The 24307-nt window shown below is 39.2% G+C and overlaps 1 protein-coding gene across 39 annotated transcripts in view; it reads left to right on the forward strand.

Moving 5' to 3' along the window:
* LOC138175830 (CUGBP Elav-like family member 2) overlaps positions 1–24307 on the forward strand; it is a 696702-nt gene that overhangs the window by 420800 nt on the left and 251595 nt on the right. Inside the window, exon 1 of one of the 39 annotated variants that reach the window (XM_069106369.1) lies at positions 18601–18624. The exons of the other annotated variants lie outside the window; for them this stretch is intronic. The gene's annotated coding sequence lies outside the window, so the exon portion shown is untranslated. Of the gene's footprint in view, positions 1–18600; positions 18625–24307 lie in introns of those variants that run through there. 39 annotated transcript variants of the gene reach the window in all.

Here is a 24307-nt window from a genome sequence, read left to right on the forward strand (position 1 = left end):
ACACACACACACACACACACACACACACACACACACACACACACACACAAAACTAACCATGTAACCTTGGGCAAGTTACTTAACCCCAATTGCCCTCCAAAAGTCAAAAAAATAAAAAAGAATTAAGTTGGTCTGAGGTAAAGGGAGCAATGTAGATTCATTTCATAAAAAAATATATTTTTTCTTTTAAAGAATCTACTGAGAGATCTGGATTAAATGGTCACTAAGATCCCTTCCAACTATGATTCTATGAAAATATTTTTGTGCTGAAGAAATACATTATGGATAGTCCATATTTCTGCTCAGTGATTCAAAACCTGGTCTTTGTTTACTGAGGCCTTTGTTTTTACTTCAGAGATTCTGTAGATTCCATGTGAGGCGTCCCTTAAAATGGCAGTCTCTATGTGAGAGGGTAGACCTGTATGCTCTGACTGTAGTCTAACACTTATGCAATTGAGCTGTTCAGGTTTATTTTATCTGCCGAGCTCTTTGTTGTTTTGTGGGTAGCTTTTCAGAGAAATCTAAACTTTAACATCTACACAACATACAGGGATCCCAGTAGAGTGGAGATACTCTCATTCAAATTAAAAAAAAAAAGATTCAAATGCCTAACTATCATTGGAAACAGCCACAGTTTTAATGTGATAAAATTGCCATTTGGGTGAGAGGTGACACAATTACTGCCTTTTTTTTAAAGAAAGAGAGAAGGGGAAAGATAGTCGAATTCAATACAACTGCCCCAAACAACAATAACACCATAGACAGGCATGCAACTCCCTTATTTTTGATATATGAGGAATTTGTGTTGTGACACTTACCATCAGTGGCTGTATTTTGACCCAGTGAAGCATGAGAGAGCTTCAGATAAGGGTTGTTAGTCAGAGAAATACTGACTGACATCACCCTTTTTACAATTGGCATTTGGTCTCCCGTATTGATCTTGACTGCCACCAAAGTACACAGAGGCTCTATTTGTGTTCAGATAAAGCTATATTTGATAGTCCATGAATTATAGTCAATGATTAGAGAGGGAGGTAGTGGTTTCCATTTATTTGATTTCATCTTGTATATTGCTACAAGCCATTATGTCTTCTGTCAGACAATCAGAAAGCAGATAACACTGCTATCTGCAGCTACTTTTAAAAAATATTTTTAAGAAGTCCCAGGTTTAATTTTTGAGGAGCAATATAGGACTCTTTTAAGGAGCTGTGTATCAGCCCTCAGAATAAGATTGAGCAAATGACGAGAAATATGCTTAAAATTAAGAAATTGCTGCTATTATTCAATTGTTTCAGTCACGTCTGACTCTTTGTAACCCCATTTGGAGTTTTCTTGGCAAAGATGCTGGAGTGGTTTGCCATTTCCTTCTCCAACTCATTTTAAAGATGAGGAAACTGAGGAAGACAGGGTTAAGTGACTCATTCAGGGTCACACAGCTAGTAAGTATCTAAGGCTGTATTTGAACTCAGGTCTTTCTGACTCCAGGTCCTGTGCTCTATTCACTGAGCCACTAAATATGCTGAAAAAAATATAATTTTAAAACAAACTACAGTTTATTACCTAGTCATGCTCTATAGAAGTATGGGCATCTGGGTGGTACAGGCCTGGAATCAGGAAGACCTGCATTCATATGTGGCCTTAGATATTTATCAGCTTTAAGACTCTGGGTAAGTCATTTAACCCTTGTTTGCCTCAGTTTCCTCATCCGTAAAATAGAAATAATAATAGTACCTACCTCTTAGTGTTGTTGTGATGATCAAGTGAGATAATTATAAAGTGCTTAGCATAGTACCTGAGACAAAGAAGCACTGTATAAATGTTAGTTACTATTATCATCGTCATCATCATCAAATAAACACGAACTAAACAACCAAAAGTTAGGATCACCACCCTTAATGAATGTTAATGAGTGGTCTTCAGATCTACATATGTGCCTTATAAGGAGCATTGCACTATATTGGGCATATAAGTGACTACCCAAGTAAGGGTGCACAATGCTGTAACTAATCACTAGTCTTTTTCTAGGAATCTTTTTCTAGGAAAGTATTTTTTAAAAAGGGGAAAAGAGCTATAGCGTTCATTTGCGTTCAGGATGTAGTTTAAACAACCTCTTCATGTTCCTACCACCCCTATGATTCCGTAAGTAGCAAAGTTTAGACATTCTAAATTTAAACCAAATTTGGTTATACGAATTGAATATGAACACCACTTGACCTCAGGTGGTTTTACTCTTTATTTTTATTTTTGAGTTAAAAAAAATGGAGCTTTTTTTTATTGAAGGAGAACCTGTGTTTTAACATTTAAGCTCACGTCTCAATAAATAAATCTATAAGCATTCATTAAGTGTTCTCTCTGGGAATATAAATACAGAAAATGAAATTCTACTTTCAAGAAGCTTACTTTCTGTTCTTACATGTCTATAAGTACATGCAGAATAAGTACAAAATAATTAGAGAGGGAAGAACCCCAGCAGTTGAGGTAGAGGGAAGACGGTGTAGAAGGTGGTGTGAATCTTGAAGAGAGGGATTCTATGAGCAAGTGCATTCCAGGCATGGGCACAGGGGGTGAAAACACATGGAGTTGGGAGATAGGGTACTCTGTGTAAAGAAGAGAAAGAAAGTGAACTTGATCAGACCAGAGTATAGGAAAGGAAGTAATGTTTGATGAATGCTGAAATATAGGTTGGGTTCAGGTAGTAAAGGGCTTTAAAAAACAGTGAGTCGTTTCTATATCCTAGGAACAATAGGGAGCCATTGGAGTTTATAGAGTAGCGTAGGAACATGATCAACGCTTAAAGAAAATCACTTTGGAAATTTTATGAAGAATGGCCTGGAATGGGGAGGGATTTAAAACAAGGATTCCAAGTTAGAGGCCATTGAAATAGTCTGGGTGACAGGTGATGAAGACCTGAAATAATCCTGGAAGTGTTGTAGAAGGTGGAAATGGTGAGATTTGGGAACTAATTGGATACGTGGGGTGAGGGTTAGTAAGAAATTGTTGATAGCCTGGGAGGCAGAAAGAGAGATGGTGCCTGTGACTGACACACGGAGGTTTGCTAGAGGGGTGATTGGTGTAGGGGGCAGGTGAATGAGCTCTGTCCTGGATACATAAGTACTGTTTGAGATGCCTTATGGAACATCCAGCTTGAAATTTCCAATAGGCCGTTGTTGATGTGAGACAGAAATTAAAGAGAGGTACTAGGACTAGATATGAATCCAAATGCATAGAGAATCATCTATCAAGAGAAGATGCTAAACTTGTAGAAGTTGTTCAGGTCCCTGAGTGAGTGTAGAGGAAGGAAGGTCCAGGGAAAAGCCTTGGAAAGTGTCTGCAGGGACGGGGTGTGCAATGGAGGATGGAGAAACAGTAGTCACACAGATGGGAGGACCAGGAGAGAGGGTCGTGCAGACAGGAGGAAGGAGAAGGGGGATCAGGCCACAAGGTCACATGTGGCAGAGGTTACGAGGTGTGAGGACTAAGAAATGCGTATAAGATTGGGCAAATAAAAGATCATTGGTAACTACTTTGGGGAGAGTAGATTCAGTTGAGTGAATACATCAGAAGTCAGCAAAGGGTGAGGAAGCGAGAAGAGCAGAAGTAGAGACATAGCATGAATAGCTTTTACAAGGAGTTTGATAAATGGAGGAGAGAGAGATAATGATTTCTCTTTGTTTTTCATATAACATTTTAAAAATTCTTAACACCAAATAAAATAAACATTTTCATATGTATAGTGGAAAGAAAAAGAAAACTGTATAGGAAACTAAAAATTAGAAAATCCTTTCAGAGGGAATGGTAGCGATCAGGGAAGAATTTTTAAGGACGATTGAGGCAGAGGCACGTTTGAAGGCCATAGGGAAGGAACTAGTAGATTAGAATAGATTGAAGATGGGGGGGGGGGAAGTGATCCGCTGGAGAAGTTAGGAAGGAAGGAATTCAAGGCCACATATTAGTTTCAAGGGGCAGAGAAGTGTTTGGAAGCCAAAAGTATTGGCCACCCTTGTTTATTTATTTACTGAGACCTCCTAGTTAAAATCATTGGTGTCAATTCTTATTGATCATCTGTAACCAAATAGTGAAAGTGCTTTGTAAATCAATCAACAAGCATTTATTAAATAACTACTAAGTGTGGAAGTATTAAGGATACAGAGACAAGAAAGAAATAGTCTTCTCTCCCTAAGAAGCTTACATTGTATTGACTTATTACTAATATATATTGGAGAACTCACTGGCTCTTGAATCAGAGAACTGAATTCAAATTCTACCTTTGATGCTTACTGCCTTACGACCTTGGCCAATTACTTGACCTCCCTAGCCCTCAGTTTCCTCAATTGTAAAATAACCCTTTTGAATCAGATGGCCTCAGAGGTCCCTTCCAACTCCAGATCTGTCTTCATATACCTAACATATGCCAGGTCACTTACAAATTCATTTTCATGACAATAATAATGCTCTGAGTTCAGATTGTTATCCTGAGGACTGCGGCATTCTGTAATATGCCCAATATATAGAGTCAACCTATTTCTGGGACAGAAGAGCCCTTCGCCCATAGGAGTAGCAACATGTAGCACCTGAAGTTTGCAGAGTGCTTTTACGTTCACTAACTCTCTTAAACCTTACAGTGCCCTTATGAGTAGTGGTTGTTCTTCAGTCATGAATCCATTTGGGGTTTTTTTGGCAAAGATACTTGGATGTGTTGCCATTTTTCCTTCTCCAGCTTATTTCATAGATGGGGAAACTGAGGCAAACAGGGTTAAGTGACTTGCCCAGGGTCATATAGTTAGTAAGTGTCTGGGGCCAGATTTGAACTTAGGAAGATGAGTGAGTCTTCATGACTCCAGACCTGGCACTCTGTCCACTCTATCCACTGAATCACCTAACTGCTTGTGAGCAGGTACTCCAGGTATTGTTATTGTTATTATTGTTGTTGTTCCCATCTTACAGATTTGAGATACAGAGAAGTTCAGTGACTTGGCCAGGGTCCTTCAGTAAGAAAGTTTCAAGGGTAGGATCTCCTGACTCCAAGGCCAACAATTTTCCACTTTATCACACTGCCTATCCTCCAGTCATATTTTTAGTTTATCGGTCACTGAAATGATAAATTTAAGCCAAGCAGAAACTGTGTGCCCAGAACCTACTTTTCTCAGTGCTCTCAAAAATTATCATAAAATATTATTTGCCTCTATTAAAAGTATAGATCAGGGACCTACCTCTGTGTCTAGGGATCTCCAGGATACAGTTGTTTGAAGTCTGGTGAAGAATTAAAAAATGATTTTGCGCTGAAGGACATATGTGTCCTTTATCATACCAGGTGGGAGTGGGAGTCAGAAAGCCTAGCTTGAAATGCAAGCTTCACCAGCCACCTACTTCACCTGTATGATTTGGGGGCAAGTCTCTTAGTTACTTTGGGGCTTGGTTTCTTTGGGTACAAAACGGACTAGATTTAGAGAAAGGGAGAAAATACTTCTGGGATGGTAGAATATCTAGCCAGGCTACTTTGAAATTCGGTTACTCTCTAAATCACCTCTTCAGGAATTTAATTACAAAACTCTTTACCATTATAAAGAATTTCCCCATCATTCCATCAATCAGCAAGCATTTATGAAATTCCCGCTATGTTTCAGGCAATTCTCAAGGTATTGGGAATACAAATACGACAAATTAAATAATCCCTGCTTACAAAGGAGGCTTTCCAGAAGGGGTGGGTGCTTCGGTGCCCGCTTTCAGTTTGACCCTTGCAGCTTTGATGACCATGACACAGCTGTGGAGGGGACCAAAGTCCTCTCCAGATTTGCCACTCAAAGTGGGTTCCCACTTGGTTTGAATGGTGTCTCCTCAGTCAATAAGCATTAGTCAGGGGCCAGTAAAACCACCTGCTAACACTATTTCCTAAGTGGTTCTGAAAGCTGCTTAGCAACTGTCAGCGACTAGAGCAGCTGCCCACCTGAGAGAATATCATATCCTCTCAAAAAATCATAGATTTAGACCTAGAAGAGACCATAGAAGCCATCAAATCCAACACCTTTCATTTTGCATTTTAGGAAACTGAGGCCCAGAGAAGCCAAGTGACTTTTCCCAGGGCAGCACCCCTCGTCAGTGTCTGAGGCAGGTTTTGAACCTAGCTCTCCCTGACTCCCAAGTTCATTGCCCCCTCAGCTCCTGCATGATGCCTCTCAGAACAGCTGCTGCATACCCTATCCACAAGATTCAGGGAGAAGGGAGGAAGAGGCCTATGTTTTTGGAATTGTGAGTGTCTAAGAATCTTCTGTTTATCTAATGATATGATCTCCTAAGCCCCCTTTACTTTCTAGATCATACTACCCTGACTTCATGCAGCTGAGGCCTGATGCAGAATGGCTAAATCAGTTCCAACCAATAAGGCAAATCTTTTCTATTTGGGGATCAATCAACTACTTACCAGTCATTGTACAACACTGAACACCAACTAAATGTTTGATTGATTACACATTTTAGTTTAACTTGTTTTTGTAACAGTAGAGGAACATCCCTTCTCACTAGCATTCAATTTTAAAATCCCACATGTGTCTAGGGTTATGATTCTCATTTCTTTACTTCTAACCACATTCTATTTCCCAAATGGGACAAGATAGGTGAACTTCTGCCCAATGGTGTGATGTATATTATTGGACCAAGTACCCACCTGGTCCCTAGGGACCTCCCTTTCTATCTGGTGAGCCTACAGCAGGAGTGAGGAACCTGCGGCCTCAAGGACACATGTGGCCCTCTAGGTGACTGGATCCAAACTCCACAGACCTCAAGACCACAGATTCCCCTCCCCTGACCTAGAGCAAAGTCCTTAATGAAACCCAGGGCTTAACTTTATCTCATGCCAAGACAAAACCATTGGAAATGTAGGTGTCATTTACTATTGACCAATAGCCTCCATAGTTCCCTCCTTCATAATTGTCTTTCAACCTCTTAGCAATGATACTGTCAGTTTTGTGATGTGTCTTCTGAGAGCCAGGAGTCCTGAGTTGTCTTTTGTTGAGAATTTTTAAACTTGAATGGTCATTATAGATTATTTGCTCTAATCTCTCCCTCTCCCTTTTTTTTTTCCAAGTAAGGAAACCAAGGCCCAGAGAGTTTAAGGGACTTCCCTAAATTTGCATAATTAATTACAAATCCAACCTAGTATACTTTCCCTGTACCATGCTCCCTCTTGCCTCTCTAGGGGTTGGAATTCCTTGTGGTTCAGCTTTCCAGTCATCTCCCTATTTACAGTTTGTGTGATGGATTTCTTTCAACCCATTGTTGGGCTTCCCTGCTCTTCACCTTTAGCATTTCCCTGAACCGTTGAATATAAAGGCTCTTATTTCTCTGGTAAGTGTCCGATTTCTAGTTTAATCATTACCTCTCTTGACTTCTCCATCCATTGTGTCCTTAGCTACATTACCACGACAGTTCCCTGAGGAGGTAGAGGTAAAGGAGAGAGAAGACAGATGTACTTTATTTTACCTGCATATATGTTCCTAAAAGCATATGAGAAAATCAAAACACATTTCAAATGCATTAAGGGATCATGCTATTTTTGGAAGCTCCTGGTTATTCCTTTTGTAAAGGACAAAATCATTTCTCATTACTTTTTAAATTAAATGCAGATTTTCTTATGTCTGATTTCCTTAAAAGAGGGGGGTGGTCCTACATCTAAGAACATTAACAATAGGTACTAAGTTAAGTATCTAGTTTAGATTACCCCGAAGTTGAATATTTCAATACTTCATAGCCATTTCATCAAATGAAAGAATATGTGCAAAGCTCTTTGCAAATCTTAACATGTTATATTAAATTATTATTATTGTTTAGAAATTGATTTTTCCATTTCCTCTTATATTCTAAGTATCACCATCCCAAGTGGAAGGACAGCTTGGGAAAGAGGTCCTCTAAACTTACTGTTGTAAGCATCACAGACCTGCTGGAACATGGGCTGATCAGGTGGAACAATTTGAGTAGCATGTTTGCCTTTACAAAAAAAGGATGAATGAAGTTACAACTAGCCCAAGTCACCAAGCTAGATGCCAGGGAGATGAAGGAGAAGGAGTCTCAATATTTTCCTCTCCATTTCAGGGAGGAAAGAGAGGAGGGACATGATGATATTGATGGATGGTATTCAGTGGGATCATTGACTTTCTCAGTGGTGAGCTGACAAAAGACCATTTCTTCAGAGTACCTGAGTGAAAATGTGCAAAGAAAGATGTTATCTTGTTGGGCTTCTTATGTTTGTCTCAGGTACTCTAAGCATGCCCTTTACCACATCGTAATTCCATAGCTAATGACTGACAGCTTGGGCCTCAACTAGACAGGAAGAGTAAGATATTTGTGAGAATGGAGCAGTATATTTTAAAAATCCAATTTTTTGTATACTCATTTTTTTAAATGAGAAAGACTGAAAGATGATAGAATTGGCTTCTTCTCAAACTCAGACTGACGTTTCATTAGTGAGGGTTCTCATTTCATTAAGCCTTCTTGGAAACTAGTACTATCATGTAGCAGCACTTTAAAATCCTTTAATGAAAAAGAAATAGTTAATAGCAATGCCCAGGTCTTTTTTAATGAAGTGAATTTTGCCTGAGGATTTCAAGGGCTTCGATGCAGTGAAAGTCTTATCCCCTTTTTAAGGTTTGGAGAACTAAGAATATAATCTACATGTGGTCATGGAGGTGTATCTACCAAGAATTCACTTAGAGTTGGTACATAATAAATGGATATTAAAGTTGTTATCCTTTGTGGTTGTTGTTCAGTTGTTTTAAGTCATGTCCAACTCTTTGTAGCCCCATTTGGGCTTTTCTTGGCAAAGATACTAGAGTGGTTTGCTATTTCTTTCTCCAGCTCATTTTACAGAAGAGGAAACTGAGGTAAACAAGGTTTAAGTGATTTGCAAAGTCACATAGCTAATTAACATCTGAGGCCGAATTTGAACTTAGGAAGATAAGTCTTCCTGACCTCAGGCCTAGCATTCTATCCACTGCACCTCCTAGTCACCACCTGTTATCCTTACTGATAATTAATATTTGTTTAAACAGAGATGTGACATGAGAATAAACTATTTCTTGTTCATCTACATTCAGTTGCAGTATGTCTCACAAACTAGGAATTTATTCTTCCTTTCTTCTTCTTCCTTCTCCTTTTTCTCTTTCTTCTTTCTCCCTTCTCTTCTCCTTTCTTCTCCCCTTCTTCTCCCTTTCCTTCTCTTTCCTCTCTCCTTCCTTCCTTCTCCTTCCTTCTCCTCTTATTCCTCTTTTTCTTCTTTCTCTCCTGGAAATGCAGTAACAGAGTTTTAGAGGATAGTTGTATCCAGTGCTGTCTAGGGTTATTTTTTTTCCTCTTTTAAATGGAAAGTCTCTTCTTGTTAGTGGCTTGAGAAGTATTCCAAGTGCTTATCTGATGTTCTCTCTTTGCTCACTGAGCAGCATGCCATCACATCAGAGGGGTTATGGATAGAAAAGATTGAAATAATTCGAATGAATCTTGCCATGTTAAAGACTATGGTATAGGCAAATTGCCATGTATTTGTGTTAGGTACACTGAAATTCAGTGTTTCTTCAAGCAATTGGACAATACCAATATTTGAAACAGTAATACATTTTTGGAAAAAAATTCTAATCTAAAGCACTAAACATTGCATGTTATAAATTGGGTAATTGGTAATGCTGAACTCAAATTTTCAACTAGGAAAGGCTAATCCTTCTCCGAGAAAAGTTGTAACCTTGATGCTTGGTTGATCTTGGAAGGAACGTTTCATGTTGGGCCTACCTATTTCATAGTATACCTCATACTAGCTTTTTAAATCTACTTGGGAATATTTTGGATGGAGAAAGCAGAGATCCATTTGGAGCCTTTTTCCATAAAGAGATAATGGATCCTTTCATTTTTCTAAGAGAGAACTTTTCAAGTTGTGGCTTGAAATGTACATCCTTGAGTATTTCTTGAAGAGGCTTTTTCCAAATTGTCCTCATGGGGTGCAGATTGTAGAAGCACATTGTTTGACATTCTGGACCTGATAGTACTCTTTTTAGTCCAGTTTTCTGACCTCTGCATTTCACTTGTCAGCCAGGCTGTATGTAACAGGGCAGCAAACTTCTGTTGAATTTTGACGGTTTGGTTGAAGACAGATCAGAAAGCATGGTGCAGGGAAAAGCACTGGCTGTAGTGTTAGAAGACTGAAGTTTGAATGCTACCTTTGTCCTTTCCTGCTGCTAAGACCCTGAGTAAGTTAGAACCTCTCTTAGATCTTTGCTACCTCATCTATAAAGTGAGAAATGTGGACCAATAGATGACTGCTAAGGTCTCTTCCAATTCTAAATGCATAATTCTATGGAATCTATACCATCAACCATCAGAATGAAATGGAAGAGGTTTTGAGGGATTTTTCCAAACTCTTTGGGGACACAGGACTGTTTTAAATAGGAAAGACAGTACCAAGCTAGAGATGTTTTAACAACAGAGATATGTGTCAAAAATTGAAGCTGGAAGGGAATTTTATTATTTGACTTGAAATTAGGAGAGCTTGAGAAGAAAGAAAGAAAAGGGGCCAATTAAGAGTGAACAGGATTATTTCTTTTGTAGATGGGTGTGGAGGGGGAGGCAGAAGAAAAAGACCCAAAGTAAGAAGTAAGTAAAGAGTTTATTTTTGAACAGAGAAGAGGCAAGAAAGAATGATGGACTTAAGGGAGAGATGTCTGTATATGTTTGTTTTTAGAAAGGAGGGGGTTGGGAAGAGTAATATCTCTCAGTTTTTAAAGTTTAATGGAGAAAATCCCGTAATAAATGTGGATAGAGCTTACTGTTTCTTTGTCTTTAAAAAAGGAGTAGAGGGAGAGGTTGCGACTATATACCCAGGTCAGTGAAGGACAAGTCTGGTAGTAGTACTGAGCTCAGGTGGAAAGTGGAGAATTTCCAAGGAATGGGCGCAGAGCATCAATGTGTTATGAGGAAATGCAATGGTAATCAGTGAATTACCAGACTTTGGGAAGTCTTGGGCAGCTAAAGTGGTTTTATGGAATTGAAGGTCATAAAGAACAGCAATTAACATTGGATAGGAATTTGAAATAAAGAGTGATTGCAAGAATAAGCACTGTAACACAATGACTCTGTTTTCTAAATAAAAAACTGGGATACATACTCCAATAAGTGGTGTTCTTTTTTTCAGAACTACATTTAAAAGTTGCCTTTTCTTGAAATAATGATTGTACTGAAAACCAAGAAAGCAGCTAGGTGGTTCAGTGGATAGAGTGCTGGACCTGGAGTCAGGAAGACTCATCTTCCTGAGTTTAAATCTGGTCTCAGATACTTACTAACTGTGTGATTCTGGGCAAGTCACTTAACCTCTTTGCTTCAGTTGCCTCTTCTTAAAATGGGTTAGAGAAGGAAATGGCAAACCACTCTATTATCTTTACTAAGAAAACCCCAAAATGGGGGTCACAAAGAGTTGGACATGACTGAAAAACAACTCAACAACAACTGAAAATAAGAATGCATATTTATATACATCCTAGGGAAAAGGATGAAATGGGGACAAGCAAAATTTTTGCATAGTCAATGGACTTTTCTATTATTGAAGATGACAAGTTCTTTTGAGAACAGGGAGAAGAGCAGGTGAAACTAGTCCGGCCTAACTCCTGTTTGTGATTGGTCTCTGCTAGGTTTTTCACAGGGGGTGACTCATTCAATTTGACAGTTTGCCTTGACCTGGACCAACTAGCATGTCAGAGTGTGCACAGATGTCCAGGTTTAATTCATGACTGATTCTCTACGTCTACTCACTGAACCAAGGAACCTACATAACAGAATCAACATTTATAGGTTTACAGACATTGGTCTATTGGATTGTTGTCCCTTTAAAAAATTTCTATTGCTCTTTCTTTGGTGAATTGTGTAGACTTTGGGGAATCTTTGTTGTCAGGAAATTTGCCAGCCTTCAGCTTTGTGCATAATGTCTTGTGTGGTTTTCTCCAGACTAAAAATATAAGTGGGAAGAATTACAGATGATTCAATTAAACTTGCAATTGGGCAAAAACAGCTCAGAACAAATCCAATTCTGGGAAATGCTTGTATGCTTTGATTATTACATTCCTCCCCCTCCCCTTCCCGTTAATTTAAAAAATAACATTGTGATGTAATACCTCTTTTAGGGTTTCCCAGGGGGCAGCAAGTATGTATCACAGGGAATTTTTTTTTTCATTTTTCTTACATCTAAAATATTATTCCATTAGTATTCACAACGATATTAACCCTCCAAAAAAAAACCATAAATACACTGCCATGATAAAATACATATGGGTCACATTTATATAGTACTCTACAGTTTTCTAAGTTAAGTCAAGAAGCATTTATTAAGTTCCTGTTATGTTCCAGGCACTGTATTAAACCCTTGGGTATACAAGGAGAGGCAAAAGACAGTCCTTGCTTTCAAGAAGCTCACAGTCTAATGGAGGAAATAGCATGCAAACAAGATCTATGCAAGATAAATTGGAAATAATCAATAAGAATTTCCAAAGCACTTCCCTCACAAGAACATGATATGATAGGAAGTGAAAATAATATTATCCCCATTTTACAGATGAGAGAACTGAGACCCTGGTGAAATGATTCACATAGCTAATCACCATATCTGTCATATCTCAGTATTAATGTTAGGAGTTTTGAGGTTTGACTTTTTAGGACAAATCATTATCAACAAAGCCTTTAATGTAACTCAATTTGGTCTTTGCTCCCCAGGCACATCAATGACCTTCTAAGATCTAAGACTTGGAAAAATTGTGTATACCTTCCCTAGTGTAGATGCTATGAATTAGGCAGTGACACTGAGAATGATGTTCAGTAAACTGTGGATTTGGGACTCCACTGAAGAAGCAGGTGCATATTAAGAGACTGTTGGCTGTGGACTTAGGGAGGCCTTTTCCAAAGTTTTGCTTGGAGGCCTGGAATTTCATTTTATACTAACTGGAATACAATTAAAAAAAAACTTTTCAACTAGGAAAAGAAAATTAGCTTTCCAGAAGAAGTCATGAATTAAAATAAATAAAATAATAAACAAATAAATATACTTTTTTTTAAAAAAAAAAAGCTAACAAAAAAATAAAACAGATATGCTCTGGCTGAAATATCCAGGTATTCAAGCAATTAGCCATATAATTTGCTTCCTGATTCTTCTCCCCTCCAATCCTTTCATCCCACAGAATAAATCAATTATTCTTGAAGGTTCTTCTCAAATTTCTTACAATACTTTCTCTTGATTTCTTTGCTATACATCTTCTAACATATTTTTCTATGTACATGTCTTTCCTGCCTTATTTACATTTTTCAATTTTTTTTGAGACCTGAGACTAGAGCATCATCTATCCTTGTATCTGCCATGCCCAGCACCATGTTTTGTACAAAGTGGAAATTAACACATGGCTGTTGAATTTAGCCAAATACCAGTTGTTTCCAATGGGTCCATGCATAGGTATAAACATGTGGCCATCTAGAGGTCAGTAAAGTAAAGCTGCATCTGGATACATACCAGTGAATGTGATTTCTTTTCATTGCTTTGTTTTCATTGGTAACATAAATATAGTTAATAGAGTCAATATAGACTGAGACCCATTCTAATGAGTATTCATGTGTAAAGAAAGAAGGGAATAAAGCCCTGGGTCATTAGGAATCCTTCAAGCTTCTCTTGTGTTAGCGAAAGGGCTTACAGTAGAGGGAGTCACTTCTGTGAGTTAGTGGGATCCCTTATCCATATCTGCTGAAGAGCTGTCAGATATGAAGTAAATTTAGAGACCTACTTGTCCCTTTAGCTATTCATCACTGTTGATTGGCTCTAGTGGCAGGCAAGGGGTATTTTTAGAGAAGCGAATGATAGGGAATTTCTTCATGTACAGAACATTAGCTGATCCCATTACTCAAAGCTACTCAGAAAGTCACAGCTGACACTTCACGCGGCTGCAGAGGAAAAACAATCGGCTTAGAAGGCAAAATACGGAGAAGATGTATGTGATGGAAATACAGGTGAATTTGCATCAAGCCTCATTATTACTAATCCAGTTTCAATTTTGTGACTTGTTAGTTGTCAGTGGCTTAAAAATGAAATTTGTATAGGAGCCTATTTTAAGTATACCTTTTCACATTATCAAGCAGCAAGAAATATGGCCCATTTTTCACATTTTATGCCATCATCTACTGGAATATACCTGGCATTTGTACTTTGACAGATGCTATGTGAAGACAAAGAACAAAGGACATTGCTCCCCATTCCTCTCTGCCCAAAGTTGCCTGGCTCTAAGTATCCCAAAGAATATGGGCAGCAACTAACAAATTATTTTGCAAATGACCAAAGTCCTTCAGAGGATTATCATTAATTCATAAAAGAAAAATCCATTTAGTTTGATGCTATAGGCTTGTTCATTTGAACTACTTCTCTGTAAGACCTCCAAACCATGGTAATGTCCAGAACACCCTTCAGAATGTCAGAAGACTATATAATATCTAATTTTCACTGACAGTAAGTAGCCTAGCTGGAGCCAAAGTAGTTTCCTTTCATTCTCTATTCTTTGATTCTTTTTTAAAACTTATAAATAATTAAAATTCAGAGCCCTCGTGGCTACATTAATGGATAATATGCAATGTGTGTATATAGATAGTTCTGCATATACATAAATATATAAATGTATACATATGTATAGTTCCAGAGACGTGTTTCAAATTAGCTGACAATAACCTTCATCTATAATGAAACCACTAAATGACAGGTAGTGCTGCTGGTGACATTGTTGAACGTTTGCCTTTGACAGCCATTACCTCGTAATGCTTTTCCAAAATCAGTGAATGGTTTTATTTCAGAGGGACCATTTGTTTTGGAAGCACTCGTATGTACAAGAAAACAGTGAATCTAATAGGGTGAAAAGTTTTACATGGTATCTCTAAAACAATGGGTCTCAAATTCTTGGACTCAATTCAATTCCATAAACATTAAACACTATGCATGAAGATAGTCCCCTAGCATTTGTTAAATACCTACTATCTTCAAGGAACTGTGCTATATAACAAGTTACAAAGACAGAAATCCAAGAGTCTCTCCTTGCCCTTGCCTTGAGGTGCTTATATTTACTTCATTAGGGAATGATCCACCTGACCTGCCCTCCATACTTGTCATTGCCATTTTTTTAAAAATACTGCATGAGGAGGCAGATCGAAAATGATCATCTCTGATGGCTAGCGGCTTTGAGATCCTGGGTAGCCCTTCAGTGCCCAAGGTAATTGCCTATAGCCATAAATTACAGGGGATGGGTGAAGGGGCAGGATTCACAAGTGGTATTAGAATGGTGTAGGTATCACCGAAGATTTTGTTAGTGGTTATAAGTTCATACTGTACACTAAAGTACAACTGTCATGCCCACATGAGTACTTAAAAATGACCAGTTTGTGAGTTACATTGATCTGCAGACCATATTGGGAAGCAATATTCTAGATTCCCCTGTGCCTTGTGAGTTTCCTCATTCCTCTTCTTCATATTTCTTTTCCTAGTATGTACTCACTCTCTGTCTGTCTCTTCCTCTCCCTCCCTCTCTGTCTCTTTCCCTCTCTCCTTCCCTCACTCCCTTCCCCCTATCTAATCCTCCTTCCCTTAGGATTTCTCAGAGCTACCCAGAATTCTCTTCAAAAGCAGCCAATAATAAGACTGCCCTCTTGCTTCTCTCTCTTTTTCTTCCTCCCTTTCCTCTCCCATCTAATGATCCCTGTAGTTCTCCTTACGGGACACTTCAAGGCCCGTACCTAATTTGTTTTGTTTTGGTTTTTTATCACAGTGTGGAGGTAGTGTTTAACTATTTAATATTGATAAGCATAAAGAAGCTCAGCGATGTTGGTAACATTAGATGGCCATGATCCCTGTTCGTCCTCTTTAGAATGCAGCCGTCGGTTCCTCATTCCAGGTGATAAAGAACTGCCAGCAGACATGTTTGCCAGACCATTTAAAAATGTATGATTCTCCAGAGAATGCACCTTTGAGTAGGTCTGGTACTGACCCTGAGCAATGTGATACTGAACTTCGAAAGCTTTAGGCTGAGGTCGAATAGCATTCATCTTAGTTTCTGGTTCTGGTCTTGTAAAAGCTGTCATGCATGCACAACCTGAGAGGCCATGTCACACCTCACAGCCTTTTTCTGTACTAGCCTCTTATACATTTTTTATAATTCAGAGTGCATTCAGTGCATTCTGCCTCAAAAGCTCCTTTGACCTCATGCTTGTGTAGTAATGTTTCCTCTCTGTTTCAGAGTTGCACAACAACAGTAACAACAAAAAAGAGTAAACAGCAAAAATGTAATTGTTTTAAATGGTCTATAAATAATCAGGAAAGGACTTTATATTCTTCTGGATTTCCAGGAATTAAAGCACATTTGTGAATGAAACCAGGTCCCAGTGTTGAGTATGATTTGCACACCAGACTCTCATGTGAGGGCATTTTAGCAGTACTGTCCCCCAGTCAGTAAGTGTTTATTAAGCACCTGTAGAATAGTAAATGTTACTAACATTTACATAGTGCCCAATGTGTACAAGGCACTGTGCTTTACAGTCATTTTCTCATTTGAACCTCACAACAATCCTGAAAAGTAGATGCTATTATTATCCACATTTTACAGATGAGGAAACTGAGGCAGAGGGATGTTAAGTGCCTTGCCCATGGTTGAACAAGTAAGTATCTGAGGCTAGATCTTGAGTCTTCCTGACTGCAGGCGAGGTGTTCTATTCACCACCCTTGTTGACACTGGCAAAAAAAAAAAAAAGTAAAACCCATTTATAACATTTCTTTTGTATTTTTGGAATTAACCCAAGGCAACCCTACAAATGTTTCTTAGATCTTTGACAAGCATTTTTATTTCATTTCATTTTGGAGATGGGGAGCAAGCTGAACCTGTGATTATATCCGCGTGGCAAATCCTTCCAGCAATAGAGTCAGGCCTTGAACCCAGTTATTCTGACTTCAAAACCAACCTTCTCTTTATTGCATGTGTCTTTTCTTTTGTCAAGTGTTATAGTATAGAATGCTGTTGTTTTTCAGTTATGCCCAATTCTTCGTGACCCCATTTGAGGTTTTCTTGGCAAAGATACTAGAGTGGTTTGCCATTTCCTTCTCCAGCTCATTTTGCAGTTGAGGAAACTGAGGCAAACAGGGTAAAGTGACTTGCCCAGGGTCATAAAACTAGTAAATATCTGAGGACAAATTTGAACTCAGGTCTACCTAACTCCTGGCCCAGCATTCTATCCACTGTCTCACCTAACTGTTATAGATAGAATATATCTAACTAAAAGATGATACATAGAATGAATACACATTGAGTGCATATAATGACATTCATATCTTACATGTATGGGTATAACACGTGCATGCTACCCCTTACATGGTTTTTTTAAGATGTGCTTCTCTTGAGAAACTAGTGAAATAGATGCATGACAGGTAATTATCTTCCTTTCTGAGATGAATGCACTGAGGCCCAGCAATTTTAAATGAGGCCACAGTTAGTCAGTGTATAAGCTGAGGTTAGTCCCCCTGGCCTCTCACCATGCTCTGCTTCCCCACACTTCCCTTTTCTCCCCCCACCCACCCCACCCCACCCCCAACTCATACAGATTCTTCATTATCTGAACAGAAGAAATGTTACAACCATCAGCATCCTTATTCACATCATTGGGGGAAAGGAGACATATGGGGAAGAAAATGTAAAGCTTTCAGTGTTGTTTCATCATTCCTGTCCTCTTGTCCTCAAATCATTAGAGCAGGGAATGGGGAGGTTAGCGAACCCAGATTTTATTTTGGTACTGATTGGGTGACCTTTGACAAGTCACTTAATTCATCTGCACTGTTGTCAGTCTCTGTAAAATGATTGTAAAGCAGCATTTGGCCTCTTGCCTGGCTCTGATTAGGAGTTAATAATGGAAAGGTGAATGGAAATATTCAGACCAAACGTGTTGTTTAAGGTCATTACCAAAATCGGCCATCGGGCTGATCAGATTCTGAAATAATACTAAGACCAGATGGGTGATAATGACTTATCAACAAAATGAGATAAAAGGAATGCAATTCTGTCACCTTCTGCCTCTCCCTGTTAATAGAAACAAGAAGAGAAATGTAATATTTTCTTCCTCTAAACTTAAGATTTTCACTAGTAAAAACAATGCTAACATTGCAAAAGATAAAGGTTTTCATCATAATAAACACAATTCAGCAGATGGTCTTTTCCCAGCTCCTAATTTCCTCAGTGGATAGAGCACTGGACCTGGAAAAAAAAGTCAGAAAGACCTAAGTTCAAATCTCAGCTCAGACAATTACTAGCTGTGTAATTATGGACAAGTAAGTCACTTAACCTCAGCCTTGGTTTCCCCCTCTGTACAATGGGCATTATAATACCACCTACCTCCCAGAATCGCTGTCAAGATGAAATGAAATGGCATTTGCAAAGTGCTTTACAAATCTTAAAAGTACTATGTAAGTGCTAGCTGTTATTTAACCATAGATTTAGACCAGAAAGTGACCCTGGAATTCATCTGGTCCAATCTCCTCACTTTACAGATGAAGAAACAGAGGCCTAGAGATCATATGATTTGACCAAGGTCCCTCAAGCAGTAAGTGATAAAGGTTTAAAATTCTATTCTCTGACTCAAGACTCAACCTTCTTTCCATTGTACCAAGTGATGGTGGCTGGTCTTTAGCTGACACTCCTCTCTAAATGTCATGTATCTGGTTCATATGTGAAAACACAGTCTCTTTGCTCATCTATACTCAAAGTCCTTCCCATTCACTAGGACCTTTCCGTTTTTTTCTTCACTGGCATCATCTTCCAAGGTGACCCTCTCAACTGCAATAAGACTTTAGTGAAAGGAAGTAACAATAACAGTAATAAAGCCCTTTGTTTCTGTGATACTTTTCAGTTCACAGAATACTTTCACATACTTTTCATAATGCGTTCTTCCTCAGAAGGTATTCTAAGTGCTCTAATTCCTTTGCATAAATGAGGAAGAGAGGAGACCACCTATGCTCCCTTCTGGACTTAATAGTTACTGAGTAGCAAGATTTTCCTGAGTGGCTTTTTGCCAAAAGGCAAAATTCCTATTTTTCTTTGCCATCCCCTCCTACTTAGCATCTGAATCAGGCAGGGTCCATCTTTTAAGGAGAGGGCCGGGGATGACCTCTGAACTCCATGGTAGGGGAGGGGAGAGTGGTCTATCCCATCTGCTGTTACACAGCCATTTCACCTGGGCTGCTTTTTGAATAGTGACTTGTTTGACCTGCTTCCTTCACCATTCAACAAGGCAAACAATGCGACTAAAACGTCCTAACTGAAGGAAGATTAGACTTCATTTTCCTTCCCATATTAGCTTAAAGACACTCAACAACCCTCCTGATTGCAGCTTCATTTAAGCTGAAGTTTACATGATTACTAAGGATCATCTCCTGTTCTTTCATCTTCCCAAGATTCTGAGGGACTGGCTGAACTGGGCTGCTGTAAGTAGTGTTGTTTGTTAGTTAGCTCTGGCATGACAGTCGCGATGGGGAGAGCCTCCTGCTTTCTTTCCTGGTCACTAGAGTTAGGTGCTGTTGGTTCTCTTCTCCCCATACCCCCTCCTCCCTTTCCCCCCAGGTTCCTCACCTCCCCCAGCATTCGTTGTGACTGGTTGGGGCCCTTGATTTCCTAGATGATTATCTGCAAAAGGCAAAGGACCATAGTGATGCCCACAGTGAGCACTAGAGAGCAAGCCGTGCAGCTCTTAGGAATACTTCACGGGAGCTCTTACTCGTCTGAAGCTCGCAGTCCTTGAAGTGCAAAATTACTGCAGGTGCAGTTCAAAAAGTGTGGAGATCAGCCAACCAGTGCCTCTCAAATCAGCAGCTTTTAAGCCTGTCCTTTTGCAGATGTGCTGGAAGCTTGTGGGTGGAGAGGTGGCTAGCCTGCAAATGAGGCTTGCCTCTCCTCCTCTAATACTGCCACACAGGCTCCAAGTCATGTCTGTGGCAGGGAGAGTTCAAAATATACCATCTTAGACCCAGATCCCCCCGGGGGAGGTGCCAGTCTAAATAAGTGGGATTTTCAACTGCACACTTCCCACAAACTCAGAAATAAAAACACTAGCTCTACCCCTGCCCCTACGCCTGCAACCACGAGGTTTAGTCTGGTTCATTTTTCTCTTGCTCAACTACGTGATTACTATATAATTTTAGGCCTAGCCCTGCTTTTTCTGCAGGTAGCCATCCTTTGCTGGTTTATAACGAAATAGACCTTTAGGATCCCTGAATAAACCAGGTTCCACGAGTTTCCATGATGCTAAGCTACTAGTCCATTTCCAGGCATGGTAGGCCACTGCAGCTTCGTCCTATCTTACACTTTTTACCTGTGGAAAAGGTAAAATGAGTGAAGGTTAGCCCTCATTCCCCCACAGGGCATCATGCCAGTGTTCCACTATCCTTTGGGGTAGTCTGATTCTGAAAATAAACACACATATTATATATGTATTTTATATATATATATCATATGTGTATGAGACGTGTATACATAAAAATAGAGTATCCAGTCTGATTCTGGAAGAATAAAATGCATGCACACGCATGCACACCCCATCTCCTTCTTTCTCTCTTTCTAGATCTCCCTCCTTTCCCTCCCTCCTTTCTGTATATGTGCACATATGTGTATATGTGCGTATATTCATACATATATATCCTCTCCAATTGTGTTACCTCCCCCAAGGAGAGTGAAGATGATACCTTTTAAATAATAAAGGTTTTTGCTTTCATCTACTTTTTCAGCAACAGCCATGGAAAATATTTGTGAGCTGGAATATATTTTGTAGTTCTTTGCCAGGCAGTCAGGGAGGAGGAGACTAGAAAGGTAGACAGCAAAATAGCAAAATATCCACCTGTCTTGAAGGTTCTGGTCCCATCCAGGTATTCCAGGTGCTTGAGACATTTCTGGAGCTTCTTTGAGCTCCCTGCCCCCCCCTTTCCCATTTTCAAGGAGCCATGTGAAGAGAAGGCTAGTGGATTTCATTTTTTTTTAAATAGAAAGCTCCATTCATCATTGGGAGCTGTTTCTTTCTGAGCAATTTCTGCATCCAAAGCCTTAGCTGCACACAGGGTATCTCTTCTGAATTCTACATCCTGTCATGCCTGACATGGTGCAGAGCAGCTCTCCTTTGCAGTGTCGCCCAGCTATTCTGTTGTGTTGTTATTGGGCGGGGGTGGGGCGGGTCGTGTGTGTGTGTGTGTGTGTGTGTGTGTGTGTGTGTTCCTCCCCCCCACTCAATAACGATGGCAACCATTGGAATAAAATGAACCACTTACTAATCACTTTAGTAACCAAGGACATCTGCTTTATACAATACTGAGCCAAATTAGGAATGCTTTCGTGATGTTCAGAAATTGTTTGACAAAGTAAAAAAAACAAAACAAAAGAAAAAACCTCATGGTGAATCAGTTGGCTTTCTCACTGATTTTCAACCAGCTGTGTCCTGTTTCTAAACAGCCACCTATTTGTGGCTTTCCAGAATTCTTCAAAATGAACAATACCTCCCATAAATTCTTTCTAAAATCTTCTAACTTGATAAGGTGCTGGTAGGGATGGAGTTAAAAGCTCTTTCTGTCACCTATCCTAGTTTTTCCCTATTATGATGAAGGAACATATCACTTAGCAGCACTTTGAGAAAATGGGGGCCGTTTCTCACCTGCAGATCTGTCACCAGGCTTCAGTGGGAAAGCTGCTATTAGATCTCATACCAAAAGTTAAAACCCTGAACTTCACCCATTTATAACCTGGTCAAAAAAAAGTGAAATCTAGCAGAAGATGAATTTGATTTTTAATCTTTCCAGAATGCTCATGGAAAAGGAGGGAGCCAGTGTTTTCTACCTTTACTCAAATTTGTTCTCTCTGAAATGATTGTTTACTACATATAGGTGTACAGAGAAGGTAACTTGCAAGTGCTTACATAACTACATACATTAGAAAACCCCTTCATCATTTCTGCATCAAAGCCTGGACTGCCCATAGGGTATCACTTCTGAATTCCACATCCTATTAGCCCTGACATGGTGCAGAGCGGCTCTACTTTGTAACCTCTTGTTGGAGACCTTTATGATTGAACCCTTTAAGATGGTTATGATTCTTTGATACCATTTCTGTTCCTCTTACTGGCCCATTGTTAACATCTGACATCAGAAGTGTATGACAGGGAGAAAGAAAAAAGGAAATGGCAATGGATAGTTGAGGTATTCATTATATTCACATGGCGTGCCAGTCACTGTGCTAAGAACTGATTTTGCACATGTTTTGGAATAAATTTAGAGAACCTGGGTTCAAATCTTGCCCTTCATTTAATACTTATATGACCATGGTCAAGTCATTTAACCTCTCTCTGATCTTCACTTTTATTAGTTGTAACAAGAGGGGGTTGGATTAGGTGGTCGCAGGGCCATTTCTGCTCTAAATCTGTGCTCCTATCATGCCCCATTGTAATTCAAGAGAAACTTAAATCAGCTCTCTGGTGATGCAGACATCATGAGACTATCTCGGTAATTTCAGAAGCTTGCTTCACTCGGTCTGTGGTAGCTGATTCTGTCCTGCCATACCATAACTAACCTTTCCCAAGCACTCATTACATTGACAGATTACAGCCTGTAGCCCTCTAACCATTGAAGTAATTCTGACAAATCCAAAGAGGCTACTAAATCTATCCAGGTGTATATACAAGAATGCAGGGAGCTTTCAGACAAACAAACCAACCAACAAATTTGGGGGAACAAGTGTGGTTCTTGTAGAAAAACTCTATTGACTGCTTTTGTTTTTACATCACTTTCTTTCCTTCACCTGCCCCCCAACAAGCCATCCTCTGTAACAAAGATTTTTCAAAAAGAGAAAAAGCAGTCCAGAAAAACAACCAGTCCAGCAACCTTGTCTAGCAATAGACATGATACCCCCCATTCATGGTATCCCCAACCAGTGCAAAGACAGGACAGGAAGTTGTTCTCATTGTCGTCCAGTTGTATCCGACTCTTGGTGACCCCATGGTCTCTCAAAGTCTATCCAAGCTTATGTTATTTCCATGATACTATCTACATTTTCGCAGTTCTCCTCTGGGCCTAAAATTGGTCATTGTAATTATTGACTATTTGATTTCTTTGTGGTTGTGGTGGTGGTTGTTTGTTGGTGGTGGTGTTTGATTGGTGGTGATGGTGGTGATGGTTGTCGCTGCTGCTGCTATTGCTGTCTATATTGTTGTAATCACACTGTATGATATTTTTTCAGGTTCTGCTAACCCTACTCTGCATAAGTACTTCCAGATCTTTTCCTATTTTTCTCTCAATGCTTCATAGTTACCATTCCCAAAAAGTGCAATAACATTCCATTACATTCCTGGGCCACAATTTATTTAGCCATCTCCCATTAGATGTGGTACAGTGGATAGAGCACTGGGCTTGGAATCAGGAAGAGTCATCTTCATGAGTTCAAATTCAACCTCAGACACTCAATAGCAGTGTGACCCTGGGCAAGTCACTTAACCCTGTTTGCCTCAGTCCTTCATCTGTAAAATGAGCTGGGGAAGGAAATAGCAAACCAGTGGAGTATCTTTGCCAGGAAAACCCCAAATGGTGTCACAGAGAGATGAACACAACTGAAAAATGACTTAACAACAACAAAACTTGGATTAACTGAGATAATATATGTAAAGCACTTTACTAACCTTTGAGCCCTTTATAACAATTTTTGATATTATAAATAACAATATATCATTATTATTATATACTTTTGTTATACCTAAGCACTATGTAAATGCTATCTATTTTGTTATAATAGCTATTAATGCCTATTATAACATATGCTTAATATGTATCCCAGTTCTTTGGCATCATAAAAAGTGCTACAATAAGTATTTTGGCATATATGGGACATTTTTGTCCCCTGAATCTTTTACCTTATTGGAATATCCACTTAACAGTGGATTCTCAGGGTCCAAGGGTAAGCACATGTTAGACACTTTTTTTTCTAGAATAATTCCAAAATGCTTTCCAGAGTGACTGAGCCAATTCCCAGACCCACCCACACTTCATTAGTGTAACAGGCATGGTTGTTGATATGTAATTTGGAGAATGATCTTTATGCCACCCTGTATTCATTAAAGAAAAGATCAATATAAATTAGGTATTTCCTCTCTGACAAAGATGAAGATTAAAATCACTGTGGATTGGAAGAATTTCAAGTTGAAGGATTCCTGGAGGGTAATTCTTGTACAGTTTTACATTAAACCTATTACAAATGTTCTT

Source organism: Petaurus breviceps, unplaced genomic scaffold (assembly GCF_028583685.1).
Source record: "Petaurus breviceps papuanus isolate PSGF00001 unplaced genomic scaffold, PetGlider_PUasm1.0 79, whole genome shotgun sequence".
NCBI classification, from domain to species: domain Eukaryota; kingdom Metazoa; phylum Chordata; class Mammalia; order Diprotodontia; family Petauridae; genus Petaurus; species Petaurus breviceps.